This window comes from Eupeodes corollae, chromosome 2 (assembly GCF_945859685.1).
Source record: "Eupeodes corollae chromosome 2, idEupCoro1.1, whole genome shotgun sequence".
Classification (NCBI taxonomy): Eukaryota; Metazoa; Arthropoda; class Insecta; order Diptera; family Syrphidae; genus Eupeodes; species Eupeodes corollae.
This window is the reverse complement of record NC_079148.1, coordinates 128634396-128652762: the sequence shown is the minus strand read 5'-3', so window position 1 is coordinate 128652762 and position 18367 is coordinate 128634396. Positions and strand designations below refer to the sequence as shown.

Sequence of the window (18367 nt, the reverse complement as noted above, 5' to 3'; positions counted from 1 at the left end):
CCAGAGGCATTCCTCTTTTTAGACAAATGCGGTCTGATACAGGATAGATTAGCAGTTCCGTTAATCTACCACGTCAGACGAAGGACCGTGGATAGGCGACTCCCATGCAATCGGGACGTCATGGCACAAGGCGGAGCAGAGCTCCTTCGGTTCAGTAGGGCTGTGCCCGAATGGGACCGAACTGATAGTGTGAAGCAGACGAACCAGTTTTGGTGGCTTCAATCGGAACTTGATAGTGGGTAGCCATGATGGGGTTTTAAGCCTTGGACGGCTTACATACTTGTTTTATAGTTTTAAGGTTTAGTTTTAAGTAGAATAGGCATGTTGGCACAAAACAAAAATACAAAAAAAAATTCAAAAATAAAAAACTTGGAAAATAAAAAAAAAAGAAAACAAAATTAAAAAAAACATAAAAAAAAACACAATAAAATATAAAAACAAAAAACGTTATATTTACTGATGTGGTTGTTCTAGTTTTAAGTAGTTTATAGGTAGAATATATAGTTTAAGTTAGCTTTAAGTTTTATATAAAGGACCTTTTTTAAGTAGTTTTTAAGTAAAAATTAAAAAGGATCTTGATATTAGTTTTTTTTTTCAAAATTTTCTAATAAATACAAAAATAAATGAAATTTAAATTGAAGTGAATTAGATCTTTGGGCCGAAAGGCATTAGTAGTTAGTGTTATAGTTTAACTTAGAGTGTCGGTATGGGACCATTAAGTTAGTTGTAAGTGATGGATAATTAGGCTAGTTTTATGAATTTTTGTCTAGCTTCAAGATAGGTTTAAGAATGAACTAATAAAAAGAATTGAAAAAAAAGAGGCTGGGATGCGACCCACACTGATAACTTCCGATCCCGTCTGACGATTTGTCTTGCTTTAAAGTTTGTCTATATGTACTCGTATCAATTTTACCAAATTTGCGTAGGTACAATTTTTTGTAGATTTTGTTTTTTATGAAAAAACGGACTGTTTTTAATTTTTATCGAATGTTGAAAACAATATTTGTTTTAAGATAAAATAAGTTCGAAGCCTAAATTTCAAGTTTTTGAAAAGATATTTGAATCGATATTCAATTTTTACCAACTTTGAGTAATGTTTTTTTAGATTTTTATTTTTTTTTTTAAAATACTGTCAATTCGATTTTACTCAAAACTTTATCAGATTGCAAAAACATTATTCTTCGTTGCACAAAATTGTTTTGGAGATGAAATCATATTTTAGTCGTTAAATTTTGGAGGTGACAATTTTTTTTCAGTTTTTTTGATTTATAAAAAAAAACCGTTAGATATATTTTTTTCTAAAAATATATTTCTTTGAGATCACGTTACAGTTTATCATATAAAATTTAATTCAAGTCTCTAGCGTTTTTGGTTCGTAACATATTTAGGGTTAACCAAAATTTTCACATTTTTTTCAAACTGCTGTGGTAAAAAACCCACGCAATTTTTTTGAGAGCCCTTTCTGCATCTTTCTGCCTTATTATCTGTATAACAAAATTTATTTGAAGTCGATATCTCTTCTGGTTCTTGAGCTATGGACGACGAAAAAAACATCGCGAACGTACGGACGTACGGACGTACGGACGTACGGACGTACAAACGTACGTACACACGCACGCACAGACATCTTTCTTAAAATCTTTTATTTCGACTCTAGGGACCTTGAAACGTCGAGAAATGTCAAAATTTTCAATTTGACAAATCGGACCCATTGCAATAACTTCCTATGGGAAGTTAATAAGATGCACCACAGGATCGCACGAAATTTCTTCTTGTGGTATCCAAAAAGTCACTTTAAAAATAGTAACTATAATTGAAGATTTAAAAATATAGCGGCAACATAAGTTGCTTTTAAGCAATTTAAATGACATTCGATTTAAAAAAAAATTGTTTAGAATTTTTAGAGTGTTTTGTTTTTCAATTTTTTTTATATATACATTTTTTCAATGTTTGTTTAAAATTTTTTGTTGGTATGGACTTATTTAGAATATGTTAATATTCATTTAATTTTAGATTTTTATACAAAACTGTTGAAAAGGGGTTTTCAAGTTATCGAATTTTGAGAGAAAAATTTAATATTTTTTTTAACTCCAAAATAAAAATGTTGACACTTTGATCATCAAATATGAGAGCTCATGCACAGAAAAAAACTACTGAAATCGTTTATAAGAACTTGAGAAAATTAAAAACAAAATAACGTGCTTATGATAGTCACCCTTCCGAAGCAATACAAACATATTTTTTTCTATTGATAGAAAGCTAAGCTAGGGAAAGAAATGCCTGAGAAAATTTTATAAAAATCGATCGATTTGTTTTTGAGAAAAATAGAATTTTCGATTTTCGACCAAAAAATTTGTATGGGGGTTATTGTTATTTTTGATCTTAGGGTCGAGAACAGACATCGCGGAATCCACTTTTGTCGACTTCTCTACCATCGTAATGTCATGTTTGTCATCTCTATTAGAAAAAAAGATGTGTTAAGGTAGGTTGAAGTTCAATGTTTTTCTAAAAGAAAGCGTTGATAGGTAATTACGCTGTTCTTGTGATTTTCAAATAACTTTGACATACCCTGAATACTACATACACTTCTCGTCAACTGAAACAGTGGTGGTTATATTATGCCATCTGTCGATGGTAACTATTCCCTTAAGATGTTAAGCAAATAATCCCGAAAGAATTATCCAAAAACAACCGTGAATTTTTCTTCAACCACTTGCAAAGTGTTTTATATGTAAAGGAGTTTTTTTTAGTCAACTGAATAGGTACAACTCCATTTTCTTTGTTGTTTATTAGTTTTTTGGAGTGCTTGACAGTTTAAATTAACGATTTTAGTGTTTTCAGTAAATTCCAAATTTTAAGAAAAATGGGTGTCTTAACAGTGTTGAAAAAGCTAAAATCGATTTACTTAGAGACCAAGGCCTAACTGGACGATAAAGTTGGCCGAAGTTTTAATGTAGTTTATTCGTACTTTAAAAATAAAGATGCATACGGCAAAAACATAAAGGGAGGTAAGAAAACAGCAACAACAGCAGCTGAGAGACGAAGAATTTTAAGATGTGCATTAAATTCTTCTGATACTTGTCAAAAATAAAACAAAAAGTCGGCGTAAACGCAAGTTGCTCAACAGTTTTAAAAGTAATCAACAACTCAAGCCATCTTAAATGAATAAAACTTAAGAAAAAACCACCTCTTCACGAGAGACGGAAAATGTTGCGATTAGATTTTTCAAGACTTCACATGAGTTGGAAAAAAGAATGGTATCACGTGTTTTTTTTCAGATTAAAAAAAAGTTTAATTTCGATGGCCCTGATGGGTTCAACTTCTATTTTCACGACTTAAAAAAAGAAAAAAGATTTTTAAAGCGCCATCATAGTCGTGAATGGGGACCCTCAGTTATTATGGAACAGTTGAGCTCGAGGTTGTAACATCAAAAATGACAGCAGCTGGGTATAAAGTAATTTTGGAAAGAAATGTTCCTAAATTTTCTAACATCTTTGGACCCATAAACTGGGCCTACCAACATGATAATGCGCCTATTCACTTAGCGCGCATAATAATAAAAACATGGATAGAGGAGCAACAAGTGCAGTTGCTTCCATGGCCGCCGGCCGTACTTACCTATAAGTAAGTTTTTGGTATTCAAAATCCAGATTTTTTAGATTTTTTAAAGACAAATGCCGAAAATGCAAAAAACAATGCGATTTTTGACATTCTGAAGATTTTCTTTAATTAATTGCTTAGTTTCGGAAAACTGAAAACTTAATTTCTTATAAATATTTTGTTCAATTAGAAAGTTTGTTCAACACAATTTTTGTATAAATATTATTAAACTTAAAAAATCTAAAATATCTCTAAAAAACGTAAACTTTCAAAGTTTTGTGAAAAGAATTAGAAAAAGTTCTATTTTGTAAGAAAGAATTTTCGTGTGAGTAGTGCGAATTTCGAAAAGCAGATTTAATATAAAATCAGACTTTTAATTCAATTTTTTCATTTTTCTTACGAACTGTCAACAATCAGTATTTCTTAAAAAAAAACACAACAACAAATGTTACTTTTAAGTCACTCAAAATGTCTTAGCTTAAACGTAATTTTAATTGATTGCTTTGAAAAATACCAATTTAAAAGCCTCTTGAAATAAATTCTTCACAAAGGTATTTAATAATTGTTTTTAAATTGTTTATCTATTGGAATTTTTAACACGAGCAAGCTACCAATGAATTCACTGTTTGATATGTCTTTATCTTGTTTTCATTTTTTTTTTTGAATTTTATCTTCTCATGTTTTGAATGTTTTTCCTATCGATGAAATAATTTTAAGTTTTCAATAGTTAAAGTTTTTTTTTTTATTTTGCTCTTACTGGGAATCCCCCACCGTGAGGTGCTCTAAATATTTTGTTTGTTTATGATTGATTTTTTATCGAATTTTTTAGCATTTTATTTAGAGATTTTAAATTTAGATAAAACATCATGTTTTCCATTGAAATTTTGTTTTTTCCTTTTATTTTATGAACATTTAATTCCTATATTGGAATGAGAATAACCAATGTGGGGATTAATTTCAAAATTCTTAGAAAAAAAAACAAGTTATGTTTTATTTAATTTTTCTTGTATATTAATTTATTATAAAAAAACTTCACGACAGACACAATATCACATTAGTTGTCTGTTTTTTTTATATATTTGAATACATAAAAATTGATAAAGTGATCTGTCAAAGAAAATCATTTTAATGGTCATTTGAGTTTAAAATATCATTTGTAGTTGACAGATTGTTATGAATTGATTTCGTTTTCAATTTGCATGCAGATGTCTTTTACTTATAGGTTTTTGTCTGTATGTTTTTTAATTCGAATTACCCATTGGGGTTTTTCTGTGGTTTTAAATTATTTCCAAGGACATTGCTAGCTACCGTTTCATTTTATTTGATGATTTTGCATTGAATATTGATCAAAATTAATCATAAAACTCTCGTTTTACTGGATCTTGAGATAGTTTTTTTTATGTTAAACAATTTCTGAAAAATCGGGAATTAATTCCAAAATAATAAAAACAATTTCTGGATTTAATTTCGCTCACATTTAATTTCTTGCAGGCGTACTTTACTAAACAAAAATTAAAATGAAGAGAAGTTAGATTGAAAAAAGATCAATTTTTCTTTTACGAAAAAAAGTTATTCGATCTTTAATGGTGAGATCTTTGTTACAATTTATACAGGTCGTAATTTAACAGCTTTAATCAACCAATTTGTATCCATTAAGAAAAATACAAAGTGTCAATTTTTGTGTTGTACATGTAAAACCCTTCTAAAGATTTTTTTTTTAACTTAAGTGATCTCACACGTAACGTCAAATATGAGACAAATAAGTTTGCTATTCCTTTTTATCTCAATTTATTGTCTTGATCTTTTTTAAAAGCTTATAAGATGATAATTTAAGTCACAGAAATAAGTAGTAATCAACTAAACTCAACTCCTACGTCCTACACTAAAACAAAGTACATAATATAAATAAACTAAGTTGTAAAGTCACAAAGTACCTTAACTTAGGTAATTTATTGCAGCTCATAGTTACACGTAGCTATACAATTCATATATAAGAATATTTTTTTATATCTTGAACAATATTATTGTGATTATAATAAATAACGTATAAAGTGCGATGATGTCGCCATTTATCTTAACAGCTTCAGATCTTGAAGTTGAACTTATAAAATCAAATTTAAATGCAGATTTTTATTTCTATTTAATTTTGCAATTTTGCATTTGCATTTATTTTCCATTTCAATCTATATTTATATAAAATCTAATAGATTGATGTGTGGGTTTGATGTTTACAATAATTTATAATGCTTTAACTTGAGTAATTGATTGAAGTCGAATTTGAAGTATGAGTGCTTCTATTTGTTTAACTTTTGTGGAATCAATAAATGAAGTATATCTAAGTTTGTGAAGGAAAAACTGTCAATTAATAAATCAAATCATTGTTAATGCATAAATTGCTATGAATTAACTTTGTAAAAAGAGCTTGTAAGTAAAGACAAATGTTGAGTGAGAAGTACAATTTTGCGATAAGTTGGCTTTAAGTGGGCGAATGCAAAAAAAAATAGGTAATGTTATGTAAATTGGTTGACTTTTTGTTTTTAATAAATAAACAAACAATTCATTTGAAACATGACTTAGTAGATTTGTTATAATGAACAAAATAAACGCAATTAAAATTTAACCAATACAACCGCTGTTCAAGGAATAATTTCACAATTTTAATACAAAAGCTGTGATATTATTTTTCATTCACTATTTTATATCAGCAACACTTTTGTACTTACTAATTAAAAGAATTGTTTATATTTTTTTTATTTTTCAATTGATTTATGTTTAATATTTACTTTTTTCAATAAAATTTTTGATTAGCTAACGGGTGTTTTTCTTAGACGCATGATTTTCAATCTGGCAATAATGTTTTTAGAATAGGTCTCTTTGACAGCTGACACTTGATTTATGTTTTTCATAATAAACTGCGTTTGCAAATTTTGTTAATTTTTCACAAAATATTGGTTCAGTTCGTTTGAGCAACAAAACAATAATTTATATTACGTAGGGTTTGTGTGGTACAGTGTTGCTTCCATGATCGTGGGATTAAGCATCCATGGATTATTTGTATGGTTAAATCGCTAGCCTGTGCAGATAACCCCGAGACGATTGAAGCCTTTGATTAGAATTTTCGAAAGCGATATTGCTGGCATACTGACCCAATTAATGCAAAAACAAGTCGAAAATTGGGACTCTCAGCTGGAATTTATTCCTGGAAATTGGTTAGCCACTTACCTAAAATCATTTTAAAAGTACAATGGTAAAACCGTATCTTTATTAGAAAGCAAAATTTGGGCCATACTAGTAAATAATATGCATTTCTTTTCTTTGCAAGATTTTAAGTTTGCCTATTTACCGTAGAAAGTATTTTATATGTTCTGGATTTGAAAAAAATCGAATTTACTCAATTATTGAGAGCTACACAAAAAATTCAAAAAAAAAAAGAGGCTGGGATGCGACCCACACTGATAACTTCCCATCCCGTCTGTTTATTTGTCTTGCTTAAAAGTTTGTAGGGTTGGGTTAAAAGAATATTTATTTGAATTATTCTTAAAAAATTTAAAATTACCAACAATATTTTTCATATAAAGGAAAACAATAGTTGTAAAACTCTTGTTTTGTTTAATAAATTTTTAGTCAAAAACAAGTTTTTACCAATTTAAGAAGCATTTCTTAAATTTTTACAAATTGGATGAACGAAATTAATTTGAAAGATATCAAAAACTGAACATCAATTTTTACCATATTTGCGAACTATTCTTTGTAGACTGTATTTTTTTATGAAAAAACGGACTGTTGGGTTTTTATTAAAAATATAAAAAAAAATGCTATTGAAGATAATATTTCTAATTTTTGAAAAGCTATTTGAATCGAAAATAAATGTTTACCAAGTTTTAGTATTGGTTTTTTGTTAAATTATTATTTTTTGTAAAAAAAACTATCAATTCGTTTTTTCTCCAAATTTTCCACATTTTGAAAAAGTGTTTCACCTTTTTTTTAAACCACTATGGTAAAAAACCTCCACGCAATTTTCTTGAGAGCCCTTTCAACATCTTTCTGCATTAATATCTGTATAACAAAATTTATTTGAAGTCGAAAACAATATTTTCTGTGAAATAAAATTAGTTTGAAGCCAATATTTCAAATTTTTGAAAAGATATTTGAGTCGAAAATAACTTATTACCAACTTTTGTTAATTTTTGTTTAGGTTTTTAATTTTTTGTACAAAAACTGTCCATTCTATTTTTTCAAAATTTTACTGAATGTTAACAACAATTTTTTTTGAAAGATAAAAGCAGTTTAAAGCCAATATCTACAGTTTTTGAAAAGATATTTGAGTCGAAAATCAATTTTTACCAACTTTTATACATTTTTTTTAGGTTTTTATTTTTTGTAAAAAACTGTTAATTAGATTTTTCTCAAAATTTGTTCTAATGTTGAAAACAATATTTTTTAAAAGATTAAATTAGTTTGAAGCCAATATTTCAAAGTTTTAAAAAGATATTTGAGTCTTAAATCATTTTTTACCAACTTTTGTTATTTTTTTGTAAAAAAAACTGTCTATTCGTTTTTTTTTTCAAAATTTTACTGAATTTTAAGAACAATATTTTTTGGAAGATAAAAGTACATTAAAGCCAATATCTCCATGTTTCGAAAAGATATTTGTGTGGAAAATCAATTTTTACCAACTTTTATTATTTTTTTTTTAGGTTTTTATTTTTTGTTAAAAAAATGTCAATTCGATTTTTCTCAACATTTTTCAGAATGTTAAAAACAGTATTTCTTATAAGATAAAATATATGTGAAGCCTAAATTTTAAGTTTTTGGAAAGATATTTAAATCGATATTCATTTTTACCAACTTTGAGTAATGTTTTTTTTTTAGATTTTTATTTTTTATAAAAAAAAACTGTCCATTCGATTTTTCTCAAAATTTTATCAGATGTCAAAAACATTATTCTTCGTTGCATAAAATTGTTTTGGAGATAGAATCATTTTGAATTCGTAAAATTTAGGAGGTGACAAATTTTTGAAAAAATTGTTTTGATTTACATATAAAAAATCGTTAGTTCCACAGCGAAAAAAAAAACGTTGCGAACGTACGGACGTACGGATGTAAGACCACAAATTGTATGAAAATATTAAACAAAAATCACATTTTTGAAAAATGGGATTAGGTTGATTTTCAGATTTTCAAAATGATTTTTAAAGCAAAAATTATTAAAATATAATTAGTTGCTTAAAAAGTATTAAAGCCAACATCCTTTTTTAAAAACAGATGATGAAAGTTTTTATTGTTAAAATAATGATATTTTGTTATCAATACCGGTAAAATAATTGAAGTTTTAATTAAGACAAAGTTAAATTTTTGAATACTTCTAAACAATCATCTAAATTTTGATAAAAACATTTAGTGCGGTGAAAAATGCAGTTTTATCTAAATAACTCTTAAGCTAATGTTTTTCTTTTTGAAAATAGATGTGGGAAATTTTATACATTATTCATACATTAAACATTATTCTTCGTTGCATAAAATTGTTTTGGAGATAGAATCATTTTGAATTCGTAAAATTTAGGAGGTGACAAATTTTTGAAAAAATTGTTTTGATTTACATATAAAAAATCGTTAGTTCCACAGCGAAAAAAAAAACGTTGCGAACGTACGGACGTACGGATGTAAGACCACAAATTGTATGAAAATATTAAACAAAAATCACATTTTTGAAAAATGGGATTAGGTTGATTTTCAGATTTTCAAAATGATTTTTAAAGCAAAAATTATTAAAATATAATTAGTTGCTTAAAAAGTATTAAAGCCAACATCCTTTTTTAAAAACAGATGATGAAAGTTTTTATTGTTAAAATAATGATATTTTGTTATCAATACCGGTAAAATAATTGAAGTTTTAATTAAGACAAAGTTAAATTTTTGAATACTTCTAAACAATCATCTAAATTTTGATAAAAACATTTAGTGCGGTGAAAAATGCAGTTTTATCTAAATAACTCTTAAGCTAATGTTTTTCTTTTTGAAAATAGATGTGGGAAATTTTATACAAAACACATTATTGCACTTTTTCAAACAATTTAATTTAAGTCCGCAAATTTATAAAATATTTTTAAAACAAATTTTAAATAAATTTCGGACATTTGCGGAAACGAAATTTAAATTGTTTTCTAACCAAACTTTGCGATTAATTTTGATACTTAAAATTCTAATAATCTTATTTTTTTTCAACCTTTAATAACACAAATGCATCTATATACATATGTGCCCTTAACAAATCGGAATCAGGTTCATATTTCTTAGACGACTTATTGTATAGATAGATCAGTTCTGAAAAAATAAGAGTATGTGCCTCCGACTAAGTCGTTTATTTAATTTATTTTCAATAGATTAATGCGTCTATGACATATTTTTTGACGATTAAATTTATCAAAATACTTTGAATTTTTTTTCCGACAAAGTAAAGTCTTTGATTTAATACCGCTAGCTAAGCAGGCTTGCCTCCAAATAATAAATTAATAATGAATAAACAAAGTTTATTTATATTTTATTTATTATTCACTTTTGACACACAACGTTCCAATGAACAAAGTGTGTTGGTAAGTATATTTAACTTAGTGATAAGAAGTATTAAACAAGATAAGAATTTGCAAAATTTCCATCAAATGAATAATAACAATTATACTTAAAATTAATGGCAATTTGGAAGACTTTCTTTGTCTTGTTTTTCTTTAAGCCATACAAATATACATTTGAATGTAAAAGAATTAAAAAAAGGATTAATTTGTATTGTGTTTCAAAAAGGAACAGAAATGCAAGAAAAAGTATACAAAAGTATTAAAAAATAGTTTATTAAATAATGTGTAATAGTTTTTGAATGCCTTTACAAATATTGTATTTTTCAGAACAAAAAAGGCAAGCATTTTTAAATTAAAACTTTTTGATATTCATTGAATTTAGACTTGTTTTTCAACAAATATATTGGATCTTAAACAAAATCAAAACGAAGAACATGATTTTGAACTTAAAGTTACTAAATATCAACAGTTTAACTGTTGAGCTTTTTCTTCGAGTATTGAAAAGACAGACCACATTTTTCAGGGGCTTGTCCATTAAAGACAAACTATAAACTACCTTTATATCTTTGCCAAACCCTTTTTATAGTTAAAAAATACACACACAAATCGCTAACCTACAATTTCTATCTAGACCTTAATTATATCCACAAATCAAAAAGAACTACAAACACGTACCTTTAAAGATCCTACAACGACGTTAAAAAAACAACTTTACTCAAGTCAAGGTTCGAAAACTCTATCGAAGGGCATTAGCCTTACTTGAAATTGTGTTTTTTTTTTCTTCTGATGTTTTTAGCGAGTTTCAAGGTGAATGTTTACAACAAACAAAGTGATTGCGTGATTTGAGGACATTTATTTTTCTATCATGGATAACAGTTAACCATGTAATAGTACATACATGAGCGTCGAATGGATAAAGTAAGGCATGGCAGGCTTCACGAAAAGAACAACAAAAATAAAATAAAAACTAAGTTAATGTTTTGACCTGATTAAAACTAATTTCAAGCAATCTGCAAAAAAAACACATTCAGGATTTTAACCAGCGCAGCAGGTGGGGAGTCAAATGCGAATCTTTTGCGCAAAATTTTAATGAAAATATTGTTGAAGATCAAATATTTTTCTTTTTAGTTGCTAAAAACAATTTTCTAGATATTCCATAATTTAAATCCTTTGCAAACCAGAAACTGAACACGTCTAGACAGTGACAGTTCGCGATGACAGTTGTGATTTAAATCCTTTGCAAACCAGAAACTGAACACGTCTAGACAGTGACAGTTCGCGATGACAGTTGTGATTTAGTGAAACTTTAGTGAAACTTAGAGATGGTAAAATCGTTAACGACTGAACTTAGGTAAATGAAGAAATCAGTTATTTAAAAATATAGTTGAGTTTTATCAAATATACAAAGTTCTGAACAATTCATCTTAATGATAAATTTTCTTTAAAACAAATATTTACAAACAAAAAATTATTGCAAGTATTCTTTTCAATTACCGCACTAACTAATTAACTCACCAACAAGAGATGTGTTTCATTCTTTTTGTTGAAAATTAAAACGAAAAATATTAAAAACAAGCTACGCCGCCGCTGCCGGCCGCCAATTAACGTGTATTCTGTACTTTATCAATTTGTATTTTGAGTGCTTTTGCCATCCCCAAACCGCACTGTTTCCATTTGGCATGCTGCAGTTTAACAATAATTTTTCAATTTTCCACTTGACGCCATGTTGGAGATTTTCTTGCTAGCCTCCTATGGATCGCGACCATCAGTGAGCCGCCTGACAAAGAAGCCGTCTGTCTCGAGTTAAGTACTTATGGCTGAACAAGTACATCATTTAAAAAATAAAGAAAAGATTGAAATGAAAAAAAATAAACTTCAAGATTTTTCAACTGGGAGAAAAAAAGTAGAATAATACAAAATACCAACAACCAACCAACAAATATGTTTTTGTAATGCCTCTCTAGAAGCAAAACCAAAGTCCAAGATTTTTTAGTGCTCTTATGTCTCATGGGGTTATTTTTTTTACGGAAACTTTTATAAATACTTCGATAAATAAACAAATCAGGGACCAAGTGTACTGAAATCCATTTAGCAGCAAAAATAAATTAAAAGAAAAAAATACTTCAATGCATAAATATATACGGGATTGATTTTGACAGCTTCTGGCATTAGATACGCGGAATGTTCTATACGTGCCTATTTGCAAAAGTACTCAATACTCGATAAATTCCCGAAACTTATTTTAAATTCTATATGAGTGAAAAAAATCTGTCTAATTGTAATTGCAAAGCACAAGCTACAGTAAATTTTTAGATTGAGATTCAGTATAGCAAAAGCTAAAGTTTGAACTATGTAGATAAAGCAGCTGCCAGATGAGATGAACTTGACAGCTAAAAGTTGCGTTGCGTTGTTATTGTTATGGTTGGTCATTCATCTTCATATACGTTGACATACAACACACATGTTCCGATTCGTTTGGTTTATTTTGATACAAAAAAAATCAGAACAGATGGCGTTGATTGACACATATTGAATAATAAGAACATTATTTTTTACTTTCTGTTGATACTGCATAAGTGATATCCGTATCTATGCTTTGCCATTTTTGATAAATGTCAAAAAGAATATGTACATAAAATTAATTTATTACCTTTTGCCAGACGTAGATAATGTGTGAATGGAATGTGATATCGTTAGATATCGATTTTTTTGTATGATAAATGAGTCTGGAGTTTGATTTTTAAAGGTTTTATTATTTATGAAATTTTTTTTTGAAGAAGCGTAGTAAACATTCTTCTGTCATTTATTTTGTTGATTGATTGAATGTAAGCGGATCTTAATAGAATTTGAATCTTGTTTGAAGATTCAATTGGTGCAACGTAATTCTATCTTAGCTTTAAGATAAGCTTCTAGGAATGCTAGGATGCTAGGAATGCGGTCGTACTATCAAGTACAGAGATATAGTCTTTAGCCGTACTACGCGAATGTGAAATGTCATGAGACACTCTGTCTTTCCGAATTAAAGCAAAATTCAGGAATTCAAAAATATGATGCACCGACAACTCATTTCATAGAAAATGGATCTAAAAAAGCGCTTCAACAATTTTCAAATACGAATTTTATTTTTGAGAAAATAAATGTCAAAACAAACAAACTTTTTTGCCGGTGCATTTTTTGAATCTTAAAATACAGGAAATGTTTTTAAATAGACTCTTTGAGTAAAAATAGGTTCGTGGGACCCAGTGGGCATTTTATATATATTAAGTTAAAATACTGAATTTAAAACCTTGTCGAAAATTTATTTTACTGTTAAAAATGTCCAATAGATTTAATATTACCATTATACGTTCAAAGTTTAAAAACAGCGTAAAAGTACAGAAAATTGAGAAGGATTTAATAGGAGATATCAGTTCAATGGAAGGAAAACATAGAATAAGATAAAAACATTTTACATTCTTGATGTGCTGCAGACAAAACAAATCTCTAAACTTTACACCTCAAAGTTAAAATGATGTCTAAGTATTACAACTAAATTTTTTTGGTGGGGAGGGAGGTTTTAAGCATATATAAAAATTAACAGTAAGACAGCGAAGTACATAAAACAGTGTGAAAGAGAGTTAAAGTATCATATTGTTAACTTCCCATAGGAAGTTATTGTAATGGGTCCGATTTGTCAAATTGAAAATTTTGACATTTCTCGACTTTTGAAGGTCCCTAGAGTTGACATAAAAGATTTTTAGAAAGATGTCTGTGCGTGCGTGTATACGTACGTTCCAACGTTCGACGTTATTTTGCCGTCCATAGCTCAAGAACCAGAAGAGATATCGATTTCAAATAAATTTTGTAATACAGATAATAAGACAGAAAGATGCAGAAAGGGCTCTCAAGAAAATTGCGTGGTTTTTTTTTACCATAGCAGTTTGGAAAAAAAAGTGAAAATGTTGGTTAACCCTAAATATCTTACGAATTAAAAACGCTAGAGACTTGAATTAAATTTTATAAAGAAGTATATTTTTTGAAAAAAATTAATTTAACTGTTTTTTTATAAACCAAAACTACTGAAAAAAAAAAATTTCATCTCCAAAATTTTACGACTGAAATATGATTTAATCTCCAAAAAAATTTTGTGCAACGAAGAATAATGTTTTTGACATCTGATAAAATTTTTATAAAAATCGAATTGACAGTTTTTTTTACAAAAAATTAAAAACCGAAAAAAAAATAAACAAAAGTTGGTAAAAATTGATTTTCGACTCAAATATCTTTTCAAAAACTGTAGATATTGGCTTTAAACTTCTTTTATCTTTCAAAAAATATTGTTGGTAACATTCAGTAAAATTTTGAAAAAAATCGAATTGACAGTTTTTGTACAAAAAATTAAAAACCTAAACAAAAATTAACAAAAGTTGGTAAAAAGTTATTTTCGACTCAAATATCTTTTCGAGAATTTGAAATATTGGCTTCAAACTATTTTTTTCTTCTTAGAAATATTGTTTTCAACATCCGATACAATTTTAAAAACAATCGAATTGACAGTTTTTTTACAAAAAATAAAAAAATAAAAACAATACTAAAACTTGGTAAAAATTTAGTTTCGACTCAAATAGCTTTTCAAAAATTAAAAAATTTGGCTTCAAACTTATTTTATTTCACAGAAAATACTGTTTTCGAAATTCAGTAATTTGTATATAAAAATCCAACAATCAAATTTGGTAAAAATTGATACGAGTACATATAGACAAACTTTTAAGCAAGACAAACCGAAAGACGGGACGGGAAGTTATCAGTGTGGGTCGCATCCCAGCCTCTTTTTTGTATAGCTGTCTGACAAGATTAATATAAGTAAACCTGCAAATTTTATCAATCTAATCGGAGAAACCCTTAACAGTGGTGGTCTGCAAATAACGAATCCTGAAAATGGATTACTTTTTAAAATCATCCATAAGACTTTAAAAAATTAACATTTTCAAAATAATTCTTTTTTTTGTACCAAGGGTTAAGAAAATAAACGCATTTAAAAGTCTAAATTTGTAAGATGTGGGTTTTTCTCGTAAAATGTTTTGGAGGATAATTTTATCGAAAACATGGGATATACTGTTTTTTGAGCATCATTCTGAAGGGTAAAATCGTTTGTTTTTTTTTATCAATTTGTTTTTTTTTTTTTGTGAGTTTTAAGAAAAAGAAATGTTTGTGATGAAAAGTGCTATCTCAAATTAGGTGCTCGGATTCGTCAAAAAACTGTAGGTCGCATCCAAATAGTAAAGAGTTGTAAGTCACTAAGCTCTAGTTTTGTATGGACTGTTGCTACACCTAATTTATTTTGTAGAGTATAAAAATACACACAAGTTTTAAAAACTGAATAAAACATCAAAAAAGCCGGTTTTCATTTTTACTCTTTAACAGTGATGTGTTCGAATTAAGGTGTTGTCTCGTTTTAGAGGTATTTATATTTTATGTAAGACATTTTAAGTTCAATTGCTAAGTTAAGAGTTATTGTCACTTTCAAAAACTTGCAATTTTCATTTATCTGCGCACTTTACAATCATCTACTAAATTTAATTTCTCCTAGACAAAGAATTGCCAGACAAAGAATTTATATCACAAAGTTTGAGTAACAATTTTATATAATGAAAGTTTTTTTGTATAAATTCAAATTCACTAAAAAAAACCTTAAAATGCCGGGCATTCTCCACCTTGAATTATAGCAAAAATCAACCATAACACAATCAACACATATGTTTTCGACAGCTGACTTTTTCTTTGGTAGGTAGATACGAACTCGTGAATGTTTAATTTTAAACCACGTCAATCAATTAAAATGTTTATTTTTATCATCATATCATTATATTTTTGCATTTGAAGCAAACACATTTGCACAATTTAAGTACCAAAAATACATCAAATGGTTTGTAACAAATGTTTTTGCTTTTTTTCTTTTTAATTTTATTTTCTATCAAAAGTGTTCTTCTTAGTTTTAGCTATATTCAGGTAAAAATTGGCATTCAACCAAAATGCCTTCGTTTTTTTCTAAGAATTTTTCAAAATTAAATTTAAGAGTAAATGTAAGGAAGCTTTGTAGCAGTGTCGTTCGCCTTCAAGTATTTATTCGCTTCGCTGATTATTTTATAAAAACATAAAATTTCTAATAAAAATTTAAGTTTTCCTCAATTTATCTAATAAATTCAAATAAACCTAAACCGATGAGGATGGTTTAAAATAAGTTGCACTTTATTGTGATATATTATTTGTAAAGTTCTATTCCTCAAAAATGCTATGCGACATTGATTTTGACAAAAGAAAAAATTACCTTAAACTAAGAACAATGCCAAGATAAAATAACAAAAAAGAAAACACAAAGTTTTTGGCAAAGACGCATGCTACACGAGACGACACACGGCAGTATTTTTTCAAGGCTTTTGAAGTTTATAAAAAAAAAAAAAACAGACTTCCTAACACCTAAGGGAAAGATAATAAATCATTTAATGGCTGAAGCTTTTTTGTACCTATTGTTATTAACTTTGAACAAATGAGGTGTTAATTTCAGATCAACATTTTTGAGATATTTTCAAAAAATCAGATGGATTTTTAAAACATACCTACACCGACCTAAGTTATTAAATAAATACGTATTTTCTTTTTACATTATGATAATTTCGTCGGAATCTTAAATTGGAAGAGAAGTAGACTCAAATTAATTAATTATGCATACAAATTTACAGCAAACAAAAAATAAACAAAATTTATGTTTCAAGAAGGTGAATTTGATTGCAAATTTGATTTTTGTAAAGCAGCGAATTGACGTTTTAATTCATGCGATTAATTTAAATTTGTATGGTTATCTTTTAAGAAGAGTTACTAAAATAGGATTTAAATACATGCATCTATTAATAATTTTTTGTTATGCAAATTGTATGATATTCTTTGTTAGATTTGATAAAATTGTCATTTCTTTGTTCATAAAAAGGGAAAAGGGTGTTTTACCTTACAGATAGTTTTTCTTTAGATGTTGGATTTTAGATGACTTTTTTTCATTTGAAAGTTAAATTAAGGAAAAAACACCCATTTAATTGCTCTTGAACTCTAAGATAAGTTTCATTGATGTATGTATTGAAAGGGACAGTATAATTTTAAGTTTTAAAAGCCTCATAGATATTTTAAAGGCTTTTAACACTGAAATTTCATTGGAATCAACGGGCTTATAAAAAGTTCCTGTGACAAAAAGATTTGTGTGGTACGAACAAGATTGCTGTGATCCCATTTTAAAGGTTGAAATCAACAGAAATGGCTTAAAATGGACTTTTCTGATTGTATGAATTTTAAGGATTTTTAAAGTCATGTTGACTTTATCGAAATTAGTTTTTTATAGTTATAAGTACGTACATTAATCGCAAATATCACATTGAGTAGTTTAACCCATATTAATAAACGCAAATTAAACAACAATTAGGTTAAAGACAAATGTAATTAAGGAGACACAATTATTAAAAATATAAGAAATAAAATTAAAGTTCAACACAAGTCCACAAAAATACAAATTTGATTTTAGAGTAAGCCCTTCATTAAAATATTTTATTAAAAAACTTAAAGTTCAGTTTGAATATTTTGTTGGGAACATAATAAGGAAGGTAAGATATTATTTCTGTATGGGCTATACAAATTTTTTAATATAACATTTGGATTCTTATAATTTTATGGCTTGTCGTAAATGTCTTAAAAAACATTTTACAACATTTTTGTTGACGTTTTTAATGTTATTTATAAATCATAAATTTTGCTTATCCAAAATAAAAATTAAATAACAATTAAGTAAATCTTAAGTTGAATACAAAATTCCTGTTTTAAATTAGACACAAAAAGTAACCAGTGTCATTTTGTGTATTTTTATTGGGTATTTAGAAAATATATCTAGAAAACACAAGAGAACTGCCTAAACCGTTTAGCCATATACTTATGTTTTTGTATAATAAACAAGAAATTAATTGTATTGACAAAATATTTTAACTGCCAAAATTTTACGAAATAAAAAGCTGGAAAGATTTAATCCAATTAATTTCATGGCCTTTGTTTTTGAATGTTACTTATAAAAGATCAATTTATACCAAAAAACTTTGATTTTACAAAAAAACAAGTATTATAAGAGTTAACGCCCGGGCGCCATTTAAGAATTTCTTCCTATGTCATGCAAATAATTCTTT

General features: G+C 27.5%; 1 protein-coding gene across 5 annotated transcripts in view; it reads right to left on the bottom strand.

Annotated features, from left to right (window-relative positions):
- Positions 1-18367, bottom strand: part of LOC129946829 (NAD(+) hydrolase sarm1) — a 130334-nt gene that overhangs the window by 37518 nt on the left and 74449 nt on the right. The window lies entirely within an intron of this gene.